Below are 16305 nucleotides of genomic sequence, written 5' to 3'. Positions count from 1 at the left end.
TAGGAGAAGTGTCATTTCATGGTTCGTAAGGGAATTATCCTTGGACATATCATCTTGTCCGAAGGAATCGAGGTAGATAAGGCTAAATTGATCTTATCTCTAACCTACCTTCACCCAAGAACATACGAGATGTGCGATCCTTCTTAGGACATGCTGATTTTTACAGGAGATTCATAAAGGACTTTAGTCACCTCTCTTGTCCTCTATGTAATCTACTTCAAAAGGATGCACCATACGAGTGGACTGAACAATGTCAGGAAGCTTTTACTAAGCTCAAGGGCATGTTAACCACTGCACCTATCATGCAGCCACCCGACTGGAGCCTTTCTTTTGAACTTATGTGCGACACGTCTGACTATGCTCTTTGGGCAGTTTTAGGCCAGAGAAAAGAAAAGAAGCCCTATATTATTCATTATGCAAGTAGAAATCTAAATCCTACCCAAGTGAACTACTCGACTACGGAAAAGGAACTCTTAGCCGTAGTGTTTCCTTTGGACAAATTTAGGTCCAACTTGATCGGATCCATGATTGTCATTTACACAGATCATGCAACGCTTAAGTATCTTCTTTCTAAAAATGTGAAAAGCCCCACCCGATAAGATGGATCCACTTACTCCAAGAATTTTATTTGGAAATAAAAGATAAAAAGGGAGTAGAAAACGTAGTGGCAGACCACCTTTCACGCCTTGATCTCTCTGATTCTCTTGGGACGACACATATAAATGAAATTTTCCCTGATGATCAATTGTTCAAAGTCTCCCATTCACCTTGGTTTGCTAACATTGCTAATTATCTTGCCACAAGTTTCACGTCGACACATTGGACTGCGCAAGATAAGAAAAAATTCTTTACCGAGGTTCGTAAGTTTTTTCTGGGATGATCTATATTTGTTTAAATATTACCCAAACCAAATCTTAAGGATATGTTTGCCAGATAATGAACACCAAAGTGTCATCTCCTTCTGTCACTCTTAGGCCCGTGGTGGTCACTTTTCTGCTAAAAAGACCATGACCAAAATTCTGCAGTGTGACTTTTACTGGCCCACTATATTCAAGGACACTCACGAGTTTTACAAAGCTTGTGAGAGTTGTCAAAAGTTGAGAGCATTGCTTATCGAAATATGATGCCCATAAACCCCATTCTGATCATTGAGGCATTTGATTGTTGGGGCATCGATTTTATGGGACCATTTCCCCAATCCTTAGGGAATTTATACATTTTGCTAGCAATAGACTATGTCACTAAATAGGTCAAAGCGATTCCATGCTAGAATAATGACCATTAAATGGTCATTATGTTTTTAAAAGAGAACATCCTTTTTCCGGTTCGGAACACCTCGAGCCATCATTAGTGATGGAGGTTCACATTTTTGTAATAGGCCATTTGCGAACTTCATGAAGAAATATGGCATCTCCCATAAAGTGAGCACTCCATATCACACACAAACAAGTGGTCAATTTGAGATTTCAAATAGGTAGATCAAATACATTTTGGAGAAAACGGTTAACCCTGATCGAAAGGATTAGTCAATCCGATTGACCGATGCTTTATAGACTTACCATACTACATTTAGGACCCCTATTGAAATGTCTCCCTTTAGACTTGTTTATGGGAAGACTTGTCACTTACCTGTGAAATTGAAACATAAGGAATATTGGGTGATCGAAACTTTAAATTTTAATCTAGACAACACTGGCTCGCTATGCAAACTTCAGTTGAATGAACTTGAAGAACTCCAGAATGATGCGTACGAGAACTCAAGAATTTACAAGGATAGGATGAAAGTGTTTCATGAGCAACATATTCTCTGAAAATCATTTACACCAGGTCAGAAAGTCCTCTTGTACAATTCTCTGTTACATCTCTTTCCAAGAAAACTCCGATCTCATTGGACCAACCCTTTCACTATTATTAATGTATATCCTCATGGGGCTGTCGAGATTCGGAATCCAACCAATGGTAATGATTTTAAAGTAAATGGACATCGAGTAAAGTCATTTGTTGAGAAATTTGATTTGGAGGATATGTCCATACCTCTGAATAATCCTGTTTATCAGGATTGATCTCCTAGTCTGACAAAGGTGTAGTTAGGTTTACTGCTTTCTGCTATTTAAGATAGTTTACTTTCCGTCGTTCTAAGATAGTTTGCTTTTGCTGTTTAGGATAGTTTGCTTTTCGGTTGTTTACTTCTCATGCTAACCCATTTTATGTTGAGATCCGTAGAAAAGCTTCCATTTTCCTTCTTCTAAGTACTATCTTTCCAACACCATCTCCTTTATTTTCGTTGCCTCTTTGCCATTTCCATGATTATTTCTTGTACATTGAGGACAATGTAGAATTTTTGTTTGGGGGGGGGGGGGTGATTAGGTGACCTAATCAGTGTTTTCTCAATTTTAAGCAAAAATTTTACAATTTTTTCAAGGTTTTGAGTTGAAATCTGTTTGAAAAACAAGAAATTGTGTATTTAAGAATGCTTTGAGTACGATGAGAGAAGAGATTGGATTTTAAATTGTGGGAGCTTAATCATCTAAGAAAAAGTTTGAATATCATGTTAATCTAAACCACAAGACACGTTCAATTTGCTTTCTGGGAATGTGCTTGAGTTTCTAATTGTTAGTATGTGGATCATTGTTAGATATTGAGAATTCAATTTGGAGAATCTTATCCACCTTAAAAGATGGAAGACCAGTTAAAAAATAGGAGATCGACAAAGAAGTCATAAAGAATGAAGAATGACAACATCTTTGAGTGGAATGAAAAATGAATTTGAAAAGGATGTAATGTCTGAAAAAGAGGAATAAATAATGGTGACCGTCAATATAAAATCAAAAACTAGAAAAAGAATGAAAAAGCAGACATGTTTAGAACCAGTACGTGAGTTTTCAACTAATCTTAATATGATGAACATGGCTAACATTACGAAACAAAAGTTGTCTTCGAAGAAGTGAATTGATTTTCACCAGGCACTTTTAGAAAACTTGATAGTTGAACTTTCATTCTGATTTAAGTGATAAGAACCTACTTGATTGATTGCATAGTTGATTTGGCTATAAGTTTTCAAGAACCCACCATCTCACTTAATTCTACTCATTCATACTTGATTAAACAAAAGATTGTTTTCTAAAACAGGATTTCAAACCTGAGATTGGAAATTATTTATTGCATATTTTGCTCAGGACTAGAAAAATACTGGTTGGGAGTTGTGTTGAGGGTCAAATATTGCTTATTATTCCCCATTTATTTCTTGGTTTTACAAACATAATATGACTTACTGGTATATTTTACATGTGTTTGTGTTGCAAGGTGAATTTAAGAGCTTGGATTGAAAAGAATGCTAAAAGCATGGATTTAATGCTCAAGAATCATCAAGCAAAGAATGGATCTTTGGAGACCAAGATGGAAGATATCAAGACCCCAAGATTCAAGAAAATCAAGTGAAAAAGGAAGGAAGTGCAAAAATTAGTGCAAAAATTGGTGCAAAAATTCACAGGATTTGAGCTTAGATGTCATCGAAGGCCTTAGATGACATTGAAGGTTGGTCGATGACATCGAAGGTTGGTTGATGACATCGAAGAATTACAGAAAAATTGAGTTGGTTGCTTGTAACGCCCTGAAATTTGGGGGTCGAGCATAACTCAGCTCCCGAGTTCCAAAACATCACTTATGCAACATATTTGATGATGGATGTATATTGACTGTATTAGTGCATAAAACATAGAATAGATTAAGCCAAAGCACAGATATAATTCAGGGATAAGTGAAGAAAGCAAGTGGAAGACTTATAGAAATATATGTGTACAAGTGTGAATCCCTGAAGTACATATACAAACCAGGTCGTAATGTAAGTGTTACTTAACAAAATTACAAGTATCAAGTTACATCATTTTGAATCCCAAAAAAATAATCCCAGAGTCCCGCACATCAGAACAAGCTCGCTAGAACCCGTCTGAAAACTACATATAAGAGAAAGCAGCCTCATCATCATCCATCTCCCGCTCTGCCTCAGAAGTCGCATCAATATCTGCAACATCAGAACCTAAGACAGAGTCTGGTGGGTGTTTAACACCGCCCCAGAACGTGGGAGTGAGTGATCAACTCAGTGGAACAATAAGGCACTGGTTAACATGTTATCAGTTCAATCAAGCAGTAATGATAAAGCAGAAAATTAAATAAATCCTAAGTACTCTTGTTAATGCAAGGATGCATGCAAAATGATGCGTGCCCTCACGCGTACACCCTCAGCGTCTTCATCTTACGTTACGCATGACACCACCTCAAAGTGCGCCACATCTACAAAGCACATGCAAATGCGGTGCATGGATATGATTACCAAGTTGTTATTAGTCCTTTTCATACAGCAAGATTGGGAAGCTAAAGTACCTTCCTCATATCACCATCCAAGCAGTGATCCATTCTAGGGTCGTCAGTCCTAGATATCTCATACGATCATATGGTTTCGGGTCGTAGCAAAGGGCTCGTCACCAATCAATGCGCGCCTTTCACACCTTTATTACCATAGTTCGGCTCGTCACCTCATTGCAGTATCCAGGTATGCTCGAGGTCACTACAAAGGGCTCGTCACCAATTAATGTAGGCCGACAGCACGAATATAATGTCCCATACCACCATAATCGGCTCACGAGTTTAGTTGCTCACTGGTCACTATGGGGAGGCTGGTCACCCCAGCGTAGGCCGACAGCACGACCACGGTGTCCCATACCACCATGTCCGGCTCATGAGTCTTAGCGGATCAAGTACCATGGTTAATAGGATTTCATTGGTAAGTTCGGTACCCTATATTCAAGCAGTAGCGTCCATACATAGTGAACATACATCGGACAATCGGGTGATTTGACGAACTCGACTAGCACGAGCGCATGTTAGGTTGAACGACATAGAGTGCACAAACACTCCGCGTGGCCAAACCACTGCCGCCAACTCTAATACGGCTCGAGTTCGTCTAATTACATCCGCTGTGGCGAAAGCAATCTCAGCCACAACCTTAAGGCAGATTACCAATTTCCTGGGCTAATGCATAGTCCCACACACATTACACTACAATAGATATTCATATTGAATGTAGAACAGTAAAGAAACAACAACTCAAATCATGGTACATAAGCACTTGAAGAATATCAACTTAACATCAATGAAAGCATAAGTAAGACTTGAATTTAAATAACAAGGAATGTAACTAGCAAGAAGGAAATCATACACATCAATAGGAGTGTTGAGAATCACTTCTCAATGCCCGCAAATAGTGTAATAAGTTACACTCAAGATCATTCAGGCATTTCTAGAATACATACAACAACATACATGACGTATGATGAAATACAAGCATTTGGACAATTCCTTTTACCAAGGAGTTGTCGCACATGCATCTAGCATACATACATGACAAATAATCATGGCAAATACAAGTGCATATTTTATACGTATACGGTACTTTATACATACACATAGAATACACAAATCTCAATATATTACATGCATATCAGGAACGCAACATAAACACAACATTTGGCATGTGAAATCTCATCCATAACAAGAATAAATCATTAACTGGCATTGAAAGCCTTGAAAACCATAATCTATACACTTAAAGTCCGCACCTTAAGCCAGAAAAGAAACACCGAACTGATTTAGACGAGTTGTCTTCATCAATGGCGATAGAATACCCTAAAACAAGGATAGAAATGAGATACAACAACACCAAGACTAATCTAAGCTCTAACACAGATTAAGGTTAGGTTAACTTACCCCAAGATGAACTCAGAACCGTCAGAATAACGATTCAAAGTGAAGGTTCAAGGATGTAGAAGAACAGGAAAGAATCCAAGATGATTCACCAACTTCTCTCTCACTATCTCTCTCTTTTCCACTCTCTCTCCAAGCTAGGGTTAGAGAAAATTCGTATGGAAAAGAGAGCTAGGGTTTAAGGACTATAAATAGGCCTATTATTGATGAAAATAACCCAGGGACAAGGTATACTTAGGTTATAACCAAAGCAAGTCTCTCTCGATCCAACGAAGCACTTCTGGTGGGCTTAAAACCACGAAAGGTCTGACTTAAGCTCCTCAACCATGGATCTAGGTCAAGCTGAGTTTTCGTACCGACCGGCTCTTCAGATCAGCCGTGGCGGACCGCACTCAATTCAACGGTCACGAAATCTCGATCAGGTCCACAAGCACAAGGACATGCCTGGGCCACCTTCCCTGATCAGAGGGTGAAATTGGGTCAGAATCCAACGGTCAGATTACTTAAAATCATCGCGCAAGTGACACGACTCAGATTTCATAAAAACTTATTAAATTTCTAACCATTCTCACACTCTTCACTCCGAACTCAAACAAATCGACCCAGAACATCACATGGACTTGATTTTCGAGGTGATGGTCAAGCCCAACATAGTGATCGCAATAGCCTAAGATCATCGCAATCGGACTTTCGACGCGCGGTCCAGGTCCGATCCAAAACTTCCAAAAATTCCTCAGAACAACTGGATTTAGCGATGGATCCCAGATTTCAGAGTAACATAGTGCTAACTAATCTATAAGTTTTGAGTCATGCAGATCTAATTTAAAGTGATTGATGTGAATTTCACAAGCAATCGAGTATAGCGCTAATTACCTCAAAAACAACTACTTAGGGAAAGATAAGCATAAAATTTTCCAGGGTCATTACAATCTACCCCCCTTAAAGAAAATTTCGTCCTCGAAATTCATACCTTCATAAATTCCTCAAGGATCAGAGGGTAGGTCTTCCTGACCTCAGCTTCAGATTCTCAAGTAGCCTCTTCCACACCATGATGCGTCCATAGCACCTTCACAAGAGGGATAACCTTGCTACGCAATACCTGCTCCTTCCTGTGGAGAATATGCGTCGGTCGCAGTACATAAGTGGCATCCTCACTCAACTGCACTTGCTCCCAACTGATAATATGCGAAGGATCAGGAACGTACTTCTTTAGCATAGAAACATGAAATACGTTATGCACGCCCGCAAGAGGTGTGGGCAAAGCAAGGCGGTATGCTACCGCTCCCACTCGATCCAGAACTTGAAATGGACCAATAAATCTCGGCGTCAGCTTCCCCTTCTTATCGAACCGCAGAACTCCCTTCATAGGAGAGACCTTCAGAAACACATGGTCTCTAACCTCAAACTCAAGAGGTCGACGCCTCGTATCAGCATAACTCTTCTGCCTACTCTGCGCTGTCAGAAGTCGACGTCGAATGATGTGAACCTTCTCTGAAGTCACCTGCACCAACTCCGGGCCAAGCAAACTACGCTCACCAATTTCTGCCCAATAATCTGGTGCTCTGCACGGGCGACCATACAACGCCTCATAGGGAGCCATGCCGATACTCGCCTGGAAACTGTTATTATACGCGAACTCTGCATACTAAAGACAGTCATCCTAACTGTCCTTGAAATCCAAAACACAAGCTCGCAACATATCTCCCAGGACCTGATTCACGCGCTCCGTCTGCCCATCTGTTTGCGGATGAAACGCGGTGCTGAACTTCAATTTCACACCCATCGCTTCCTGGATACGAGTCCAGAAGATAGAAGTGAAACGCGTGTCTCTATCAGACACAATCTCCAGGGGAACTCCATGCAGACGTACTATCTCCTTGATATACAACCTAGCTAACTCGTCTGCAGAGTTAGTGACTCTAATCGGTAAGAAATGTGCCGACTTCGTTAATCGATCGACGATCACCCAAATAGAGTCATATTCCTTCCTCGTCCTCGGTAACCTAGAAATAAAATCCATAGAGATGAAGTCCCACTTCCATTCAGCTCTGGGCATGGGCTGCAGCAATCCAGGAGGTCGGCGATGCTCTGCCTTAACCTGCTGGCACGTGAGACAACGAGAAACAAATTCAGCAATCTGGACCTTCATATTGTCCCACCAATAAGACCTCTTCATATCCTGATACATCTTCGTACTACCTGAATGCATCGCAAGCTTAGAACTATGGGCTAACTCGAGAACCTCCCGTCTCAAGTCAGGGATGTCAGGAACACATAACCGGCCACGAAAACGTAGGCCCCCATCAGAACTAACACTCAAGTCGGAGTTCTCATCTGTACCAACCTGCTTCCTCATCTTCACCAAATGCTCATCATCTGCCTGAGCTGCAACGATCCTCTCGTCGATAAGGGGTTGTACACGAATATGTGCAATAACCTCATACGGCTCAACCACCGTAAGCTTCTGCTCAAAATCACGCACGAACTCCAACATATCCCACTCTGCTATCATCAGCGGAGCCGCATACTCAATAGCCTTCTTGTGACTCAACGCATTTGCCACAAGGTTTGCCTTGCCTGGATGGTAAGAAACATCGAACTTAAAGTCCTTCAATGTTTCTATCCATCGGCGCTACCTCATATTCAAATCACGCTGCGTGAAAATGTACTTAAGGCTCTTGTGGTCGCAAAAGAGCTCGAACTCCTCACCATAGAGGTAATGTCTCCAAAGCTTTAATGTGAATATGACAGCTGCTAATTATAGGTCGTGTGTAGGGTAATTCTCTTCGTGTTTCCTCAACTAACGCAAAGCATAAGCAATCACCATGTCCTTCTGCATAAGGACACAACCCAGGCCAACGCGAGAGGCATCAGTATATATAATATACTTAACCCCTTGCTCTGGCAATATTAGCATAGGGGCGGACGTCAACTTGTCCTTCAGCTCCTAAAAAGCTAACTCCGCCAGCTCATTCCAAGCAAACTTCAAATCCTTTCGTGTCAACTGCGACAACGGTCTGGCAATCTTCGAGAAGTCCCGAATAAAGCGTCGATAATAACCTGTAAGACCCAGAAAACTCCTTACCTTAGTAACTGAACCAGGCTGCTTCCAGTCCTGCACTGCAGCTACCTTGGCAAGGTCGACGGCTATTCCTTCCTTGGACACCACACGTCCTAGGAACTTGACTTCCTCTTTCCAGAAATCACACTTCTTGAACTGCGCAAAGAGCTGATTCTTCCTCAGAGTATCTAAAACCGCTCTTAAGTGCTCCTCGTGTTCTTCCCAGCTCGCGGAATAAATCAAGATGTCATCGATAAAGACAATGACGAATCGGAACAGGAATGGCCGAAACACCCTATTCATCAGATACATGAATACGGCCGGTGCATTCGTCAGACCGAACGACATCACAAGGAAATCATAATGACCGAAGCTAGTCCTAAAAGCGGTCTTCTGCACGTCCCCATCCTTGACGCGCAACTGATGATACCCTAACTGCAGATCAACCTTCGAAAAGTACCGTGCCCCCTTCAATTGATCAAACAGATCATCAATCCTAGGCAAATGGTACTTATTCTTCACAGTTACCAAATTCAACCTGTGATAATCAATACACAATCGCATGGAACCATCATTCTTCTTCACAAACAAAACAGGTGCTCCCCAAGGAGACACACTAGGCCGAATAAAACCCAAATCCAGCAAACCATCTATCTGCTTCCTCAACTCCTTCATTTCACTCGGAGGCATATGATAGGTGGGTAATGAAATGGGTGCCGCACCAAGCATAAGATCGATAGCAAAATCAATCTCACACTAAGGAGGTAATCCAGGAATCGACTCAAACACATCTTCAAACTCCCGAACTACCGGCGTACTAACTAACGCCGATTCAGCCATACTCTCCAATAGAGAAGAATAATAATCAATACGAAGAGGGTAACTGACCTGAACTGGAAAAGTAACAGTCTCGCCCTCAGGTCCATGGATCGTCACTGATCTAGCTTCACAATCAATCTCAGCTCGCATCCTCGTGAGCCAATCCATACCCAAAATAACATCGTAATGATAAAACGGTGCGACTAAGAAATCAACACGGATCAATCCACTTCCAAGATCGACCAAACAATCCATACAACGCTTGCCCAAAGCAGAGGAAATCCCCATAGTGGTAGTAAGCGTCACTCCTTGCATAGGAACAGATCTCAAACCCAAACGCCTAACTGCCGCATAAGATATAAGAGAAGTAGTGGACCCTGTATCCACTAACATAGAAATGGGAATACCTTCAATGTGCGCTGTCACCTCGAAGGACCTCGGCACTAAGTCAGACATAGGCGCTTCAACTGAAAGCGCATGAATTCGAGCTTGCTGCTGACGATTCGGCGGAGGAACCATGAGCCGCTGAGGTGGCCTGAAGCTAGGAACTGCAGGTCTGAAGGATGGATGAGCTGGCGCTGATCGAAGAGGTGGAGGAGAAATAACCTGAGTCATCGGACAGCTTATCCTCTGCGGTGGAGTAAAACCACTGGCTCGCATACGGGAGAAGCAAAAACGGTCCAAATGCCCTGTCTTCCCACAATAAGAACAGCGAACATCAGCTCTCATCTGTTGAGCGGGCGGCGCTGAACGCCTAGGAGGAGAATCTACTCGCGGCCTCTTGCCGAGGAAAGGTGCACCCTGGAAATCCGGTCGTGGCCTAGGAACCATTGGTGCTCGCATGCATGACGACCTATCCCCGTCCTGCTCTGCTCGCAAGGACATGCTTACCAGCTCCGCATAAGAAGAAATGCTAGCACAGCAAATCTTCGATTGGATCTCAGGTCTCAATCCCTCAGAGAAACACCGCATCCTCATCAGCTGATCGCCTAGGATCAAAGGAACATACCGGCCCAGCTCAGTAAACCGGTTCTCATACTCCGTCACCGACAACCCTCCCTGGCGGAGGCGAAGGAACTCACTCTCCTTCTCATGTCAGTACGTAACCAGAAAATACTTCTCGTGGAAGTGTGCCTCAAACGCCTACCATGACCACTCAAAACCTTCCTCGACAGTACGAAGAATACTGTCCCACCACAGACTGGCCTCCTTCTCAAACATAAAGGAGGCAAGCTTAACCTGCTCAACCTCGGAGCAGTGCAGCAGTCTCAACATCTTAGAGATGCGGTCGATCCAATACTCAGCCTCCTCGGGTCTATGAGAACCCGCAAAAGTAGGAGGTCGGAAGCGCTGGAATCGCTCGAAAGTGCCGCTGGCACTGGCGCTCCCAGATGGAGGCATAGGTGAAACAGGTGGAGTCCCCCCATTGACTGAGCAAAGATTCCAACCATGGAAGAGAGAAACTCCTTCTGCTGCTACTGCTGAATCTGCTGCTGCTGGATCAACATCATCATCTGTTCAAACCTATCAGTAGGCGAAGCATACGAAGGTGCACAGCTTGGCTCAGGAACTGAAGGCGTGATTGGAGGAGCCATAGGTGTCGGCCCAACACCGGCATGAGATGGACCAGCCTGAGGATCTGACTGGCTATCGCTCAAGGGAGGAACCCCAGCAAGCGACTCAATCAAAGAGAGACGGGCTGAAGACTTCGAACCCTTAGGAGGCATCCCTACATTCAACAGAGGATGCAACCTGTCAGATTCTACGTCACATAATCCATCCACACATCAACACAACACAACTCCAAAGACAAACAACATGCATTCTATTAATCAAAATCGCCGCAATACAAGTAGTGCAGCAATACATGATCACGACTAAGAAAGCATGTAAACAACAACATCTAACACTTCAAACAACCACAACAACCAACAACAACTACAACAACACCAACTACAAGCCAACAATGGCTACACAGAAAGAAAACAACAAACAAAGTAAAGGACGACCACGACGACAGCTACTCGTCGGAATCAGGAGATAGAGGTGGGGCACCCTTATCCTGCAAGCAACACAGGATAGACTTCAGAGTTCGAGTCACTTTCTTAAACTTATGCTTAACAAGGGCTCGAAGATCAACAATATCCTGGCATAAAACAGCCTGCCCTTCTTCAAGCCGTGCAAGACGGGCATCACTGGCAGTCTGCTCTGCGCTCTGCTCTGGCGCCACAGGAGGAGAGCTATCACTCGAATCCTGTGCCTCATCCTCTTCCTCGTCCTGCTCTGTTTCTTCCTCAATCTCAGCACCACCTTCAGCATAACTCTCTTCAGCATCGCTCTCAGACTTATCCTTACTCTCTGAGGCATGCCAACCAGAACCGATCTCCATCTGCTTAAGAGTCCTCAGATTGATATGACGAACAGGAACTGACTTCTCTGCTCCAAGCCTATAACCAAACTCATGTGCAAGCTTGCAAATGAGGCAGCCAAATGGAAGCGAGTCGGTCCTCCTACTCGAACGAGCGATGAGAATAATCTAGCACAGGACGTACGTCGGCACACACAACTTCGCTTCCTACCCCACCTGATACAGGAAATCCACCATCAGGCGCATACACTCGCTGCGATTGCTCCACCTTGGGTATACATTGAACGTACACATGTGATGAAGCAAACGGAAGTCGTCCGTCATGTAGGTAGCCAGAAGACTCCTGTTAGGCTGCCATTCGACCAGACGACCACACAAGGATCGGGTGTGACGATCCTTCTAGTGCACACTATTCACATTCTTCTCGCTGGCATGCACTTCACCAAGTGGCACATTCAGGAGTTGGGATATCAAAGCAACATTGACAATACCCACTCGACCGCTACCACATGGGATCTTGAACTGCAGAGGCTCCAGCGAATGATCAAGAATATTGGCATAAAAGGCCCGAACAGTGCTAGCATTCGCGCGATACTCGCCTTCAAACAAGGGACACCAACCAGCCCCTTCTAGGCGCTCCAACAACATAAACTCACCATACAGCCGTGGATCAACATGAGCCTCAAAAAGGACTCTACGACCTTCATAGACTTTATGCGATAACTCCGCCAGCAAAGTTCGACCAATGGGAGCTCGAGGATCGAGGTCCCGCTTGGTTTGGAATTCACGAGTGACGGATGTGCTAGCGGCGGCACCTCTCGGCCTCCGTGCACGGGTTGGACGGCTAGGCCCGGCTTCATCCACGGGCGGTCTCTTCTTCCCCATCAAAGAAAGAAGAGTAGAAATGGAAAATATGGTCGTGATGAACTCAAAGAGGGCCATGAGAAATGAGAGAAAGAGAGAAATAAGAAGATGGTGAAGCTTTCACACTCTAGAGATCTCAAAAGAGAATGCAAGAGCTCAAATGAGAAGGAAAAGGAGGGAAATCAGCAATGGGAGTGAGGGTTTTGAGATGGGGTGATGGGGTTTGCACGAAAATGGAAGAAGAAGAAGATTTGGAAGAGATTTGGAGAAGATTGGAGAGGGTTTTCAAGAAAAGGAGAGCTTGGGAGGGGAGATTGTGAAGGAAATAGGTTAGAGGAGAGGTTTTAAATACAAAACCATGGAGGGGTGGGCCACACTAGGCCTAGAAATCATTGGCCCGCGCCGGCGTGGCCCGCCTGGCCTGCTGATCGGCGAGCCCTCGTCGAACTGGCGATGGCATCGCCGGTCTCTGGACTGTCCGGTGATGCCTTGCTGTTTGAACGAGGTCCTCCTGGTCCCTCATGGTCTGAAATATGTGGGTCCGCCCCTGGGCCCCACTGGAAATGCCCCGATTGGCCCCTTACATGATTTGACGCCTATCGGGCCATTCTGGTAGAAATCTGATTAAAAGAACGATTTCTTGAAGGTTTAAGGGTTAAAACAAGATGATAAACCATCTAAACTCATTAATAGATGATCTAGAAAAGGTTTCAGATCGCTGTGTGTGATCAGGTACGAGTACAGACTCGATCTCGGCGAACGTTTTCAAGAAACTTTCGCCGATAGAAACTACGGAGCACAAACACACAATCTATGATAGACCCGCACCCAAATACACTAAAGTGGTGACAACGTGTGGTGTGTGACCAAAATCCAGGTCCGGTTTAATCCAGATCATGCTCTGATACCAACTTGTAACGCCCTGAAATTCGAGGGTCGAGCGTAACTCAGCTCCCGAGTTCCAAAACATCACTTATGCAACATATTTGATGATGGATGTATGTTGACTGTATTAGTACATAAAACATGGAATAGATTAAGCCAAAGCACAGATATAATTCAGGGATAAGTGAAGAAAGCAAGCGGAAGACTTATAGAAACATATGTGTACAAGTGTGAATTCCTGAAGTACATATACAAACCAGGTCGTAATGTAAGTGTTACTTAACAAAATTATAAGTATCAAGTTACATCATTTTGAATCCCAAAAAAATAATCCCAGAGTCCCGTGCATCAGAACAAGCTTGCTAGAACCCGTCTGAAAACTGCATATAAGAGAAAGCAGCCTCATCATCATCTCCCGCTCTGCCTCAGAAGTCGCATCAACATCTGCAACATCAGAACCTAAGACAGAGTCTGGTGGGTGTTTAACACCGCCCCAGAACGTGGGAGTGAGTGATCAACTCAGTGGAATAATAAGGCACTGGTTAACATGTTATCAGTTCAATCAAGCAGTAATGATAAGCAAAAAATTAAATGAATCCTAAGTACTCTTGTTAATGCAAGGATGCATGCAAAATGATGTGTGCCCTCACGCATACACCCTCAGCGTCTTCATCTTAAGTTACGCATGACACCACCTCAAAGTGCGCCACATCTACAAAGCACATGCAAATGCGGTGCATGGATATGATTACCAAGTTGTTATTAGTCCTTTTCATACAGTAGGATTGGGAAGCTAAAGTACCTTCCTCATATCACCATCTAAACAGTGATCCATTCTAGGGTCGTCAGTCCTAGATATCTCATACGATCACATGGTTTCAGGTCATAGCAAAGGGCTCTTCACCAATCAATGTGCGCCTTTCATACCTTTATTACCACAGTTCGGCTCATCACCTCATTGCGGTATCCAGGTATGCTTGAGGTCACTACAAAGGGCTCGTCACCAATCAATGTAGGCCGACAGCACGAATATAGTGTCCCATACCACCATAATCGGCTCACGAGTTTAGTTGCTCACTGGTCACTACGGGGAGGCTGGTCACCCCAGCGTAGGCCGACAGCACGACCACGGTGTCCCATACCACCATGTTCAGCTCATGAGTCTTAGCGGATCAAGTACCATGGTTAATAGGATTTCATTGGTAAGTTTGGTACCTAGATTCAAGCAGTAGCGTCCATACATGGTGAACATACATCGGACAATCGGGTGATTTGACGAACTTGACTAGCACGAGCGCACGTTGGGTTGAATGACATAAAGTGCGCAAACACTCTGCGTGGCCAAACCACTGCTTCCAACTCTAATACGGCTCGGGTTCGTCTAATTACATCCGCTGTGGAGAAAGCATTCTCAGCCACAACCTTAAGGCAGATTACCGATTTCCTAGACTAATGTATAGTCCCACACACATTACACTACAATAGATATTCATATTGAATGTAGAACAGTAAAGAAACAACAACTCAAATCATGGTACATAAGCAATTGAAGAATATCAACTTAACATAAATGAAAGCATAAGTAAGACTTGAATTTAAATAACAAGGAATGTAACTAGCAAGAAGGAAATCATACACATCAATAGGAGTGTTGAGAATCACTTCTCAACGCCCGCAAATAGTGTAATAAGTTACACTCAAGATCATTCAGGCATTTCTACAAACACTTAGAATACATACAACAACATACATGACGTATGATGAAATACAAGCATTTGGACAATTCCTTTTACCAAGGAGTTGTCGCATATACATCTAGCATACATACATGACAAATAATCATGGCAAACACAAGTGCATATTTTATGCGTATACGGTACTTTATACATACACATAGAATACACAAATCTCAATATATTACATGCATATCAGGAACGCAACATAAACACAACATTTGGCATGTGAAATCTCATCCATAACAAGAATAAATCATTAACTAGCATTGAAAGCCTTGAAAACCATAATCTATATACTTAAAGTCCGCACCTTAAGCCAGAAAAGAAACACCGAACTGATTTAGACGAGTTGTCTTCGTCAACGCCGATAGAATACCCTAAAACAAGGATAGAAATGAGATACAACAACACCAAGACTAATCTAAGCTCTAACATAGATTAGGGTTAGGTTAACTTACCCCAAGATGAACTCAGAACCATTAGAATAATGATTCAAAGTGAAGGTTCAAGGATGTAGAAGAACAGGAAAGAATCCAAGATGATTCACTAACTTCTCTCTCACTATCTCTCTCTTTTCCACTCTCTCTCCAAGCTAGGGTTAGAGAAAATTCGTATGGAAAAGAGAGCTAGGGTTTAAGGACTATAAATAGGCCTATTATTGATGAAAATAACCCCAGGGACAAGGTATACTTAGGTTATAACCAAAGCAAGCCTCTCTCGATCCAACGAAGCACTTCTGGTGGGCCTAAAATCACGAAAGGTCGGACTTAAGCTCCTCAACCATGGATCTAGGTCAAGCTGAGTTTTCGTAC

The 16305-nt window shown here is 43.3% G+C and overlaps 1 pseudogene; it reads left to right on the top strand.

Annotated features, from left to right (window-relative positions):
* The window catches only part of LOC131249627 (uncharacterized), a 147983-nt pseudogene that overhangs the window by 38414 nt on the left and 93264 nt on the right, over positions 1-16305 (top strand).

This window comes from Magnolia sinica, chromosome 6 (genome assembly GCF_029962835.1).
Source record: "Magnolia sinica isolate HGM2019 chromosome 6, MsV1, whole genome shotgun sequence".
Taxonomy (NCBI): Eukaryota; Viridiplantae; Streptophyta; class Magnoliopsida; order Magnoliales; family Magnoliaceae; genus Magnolia; species Magnolia sinica.
Note: the sequence above shows the minus strand (reverse complement) of the source record. Positions and strands in the feature narration are given on the sequence as shown.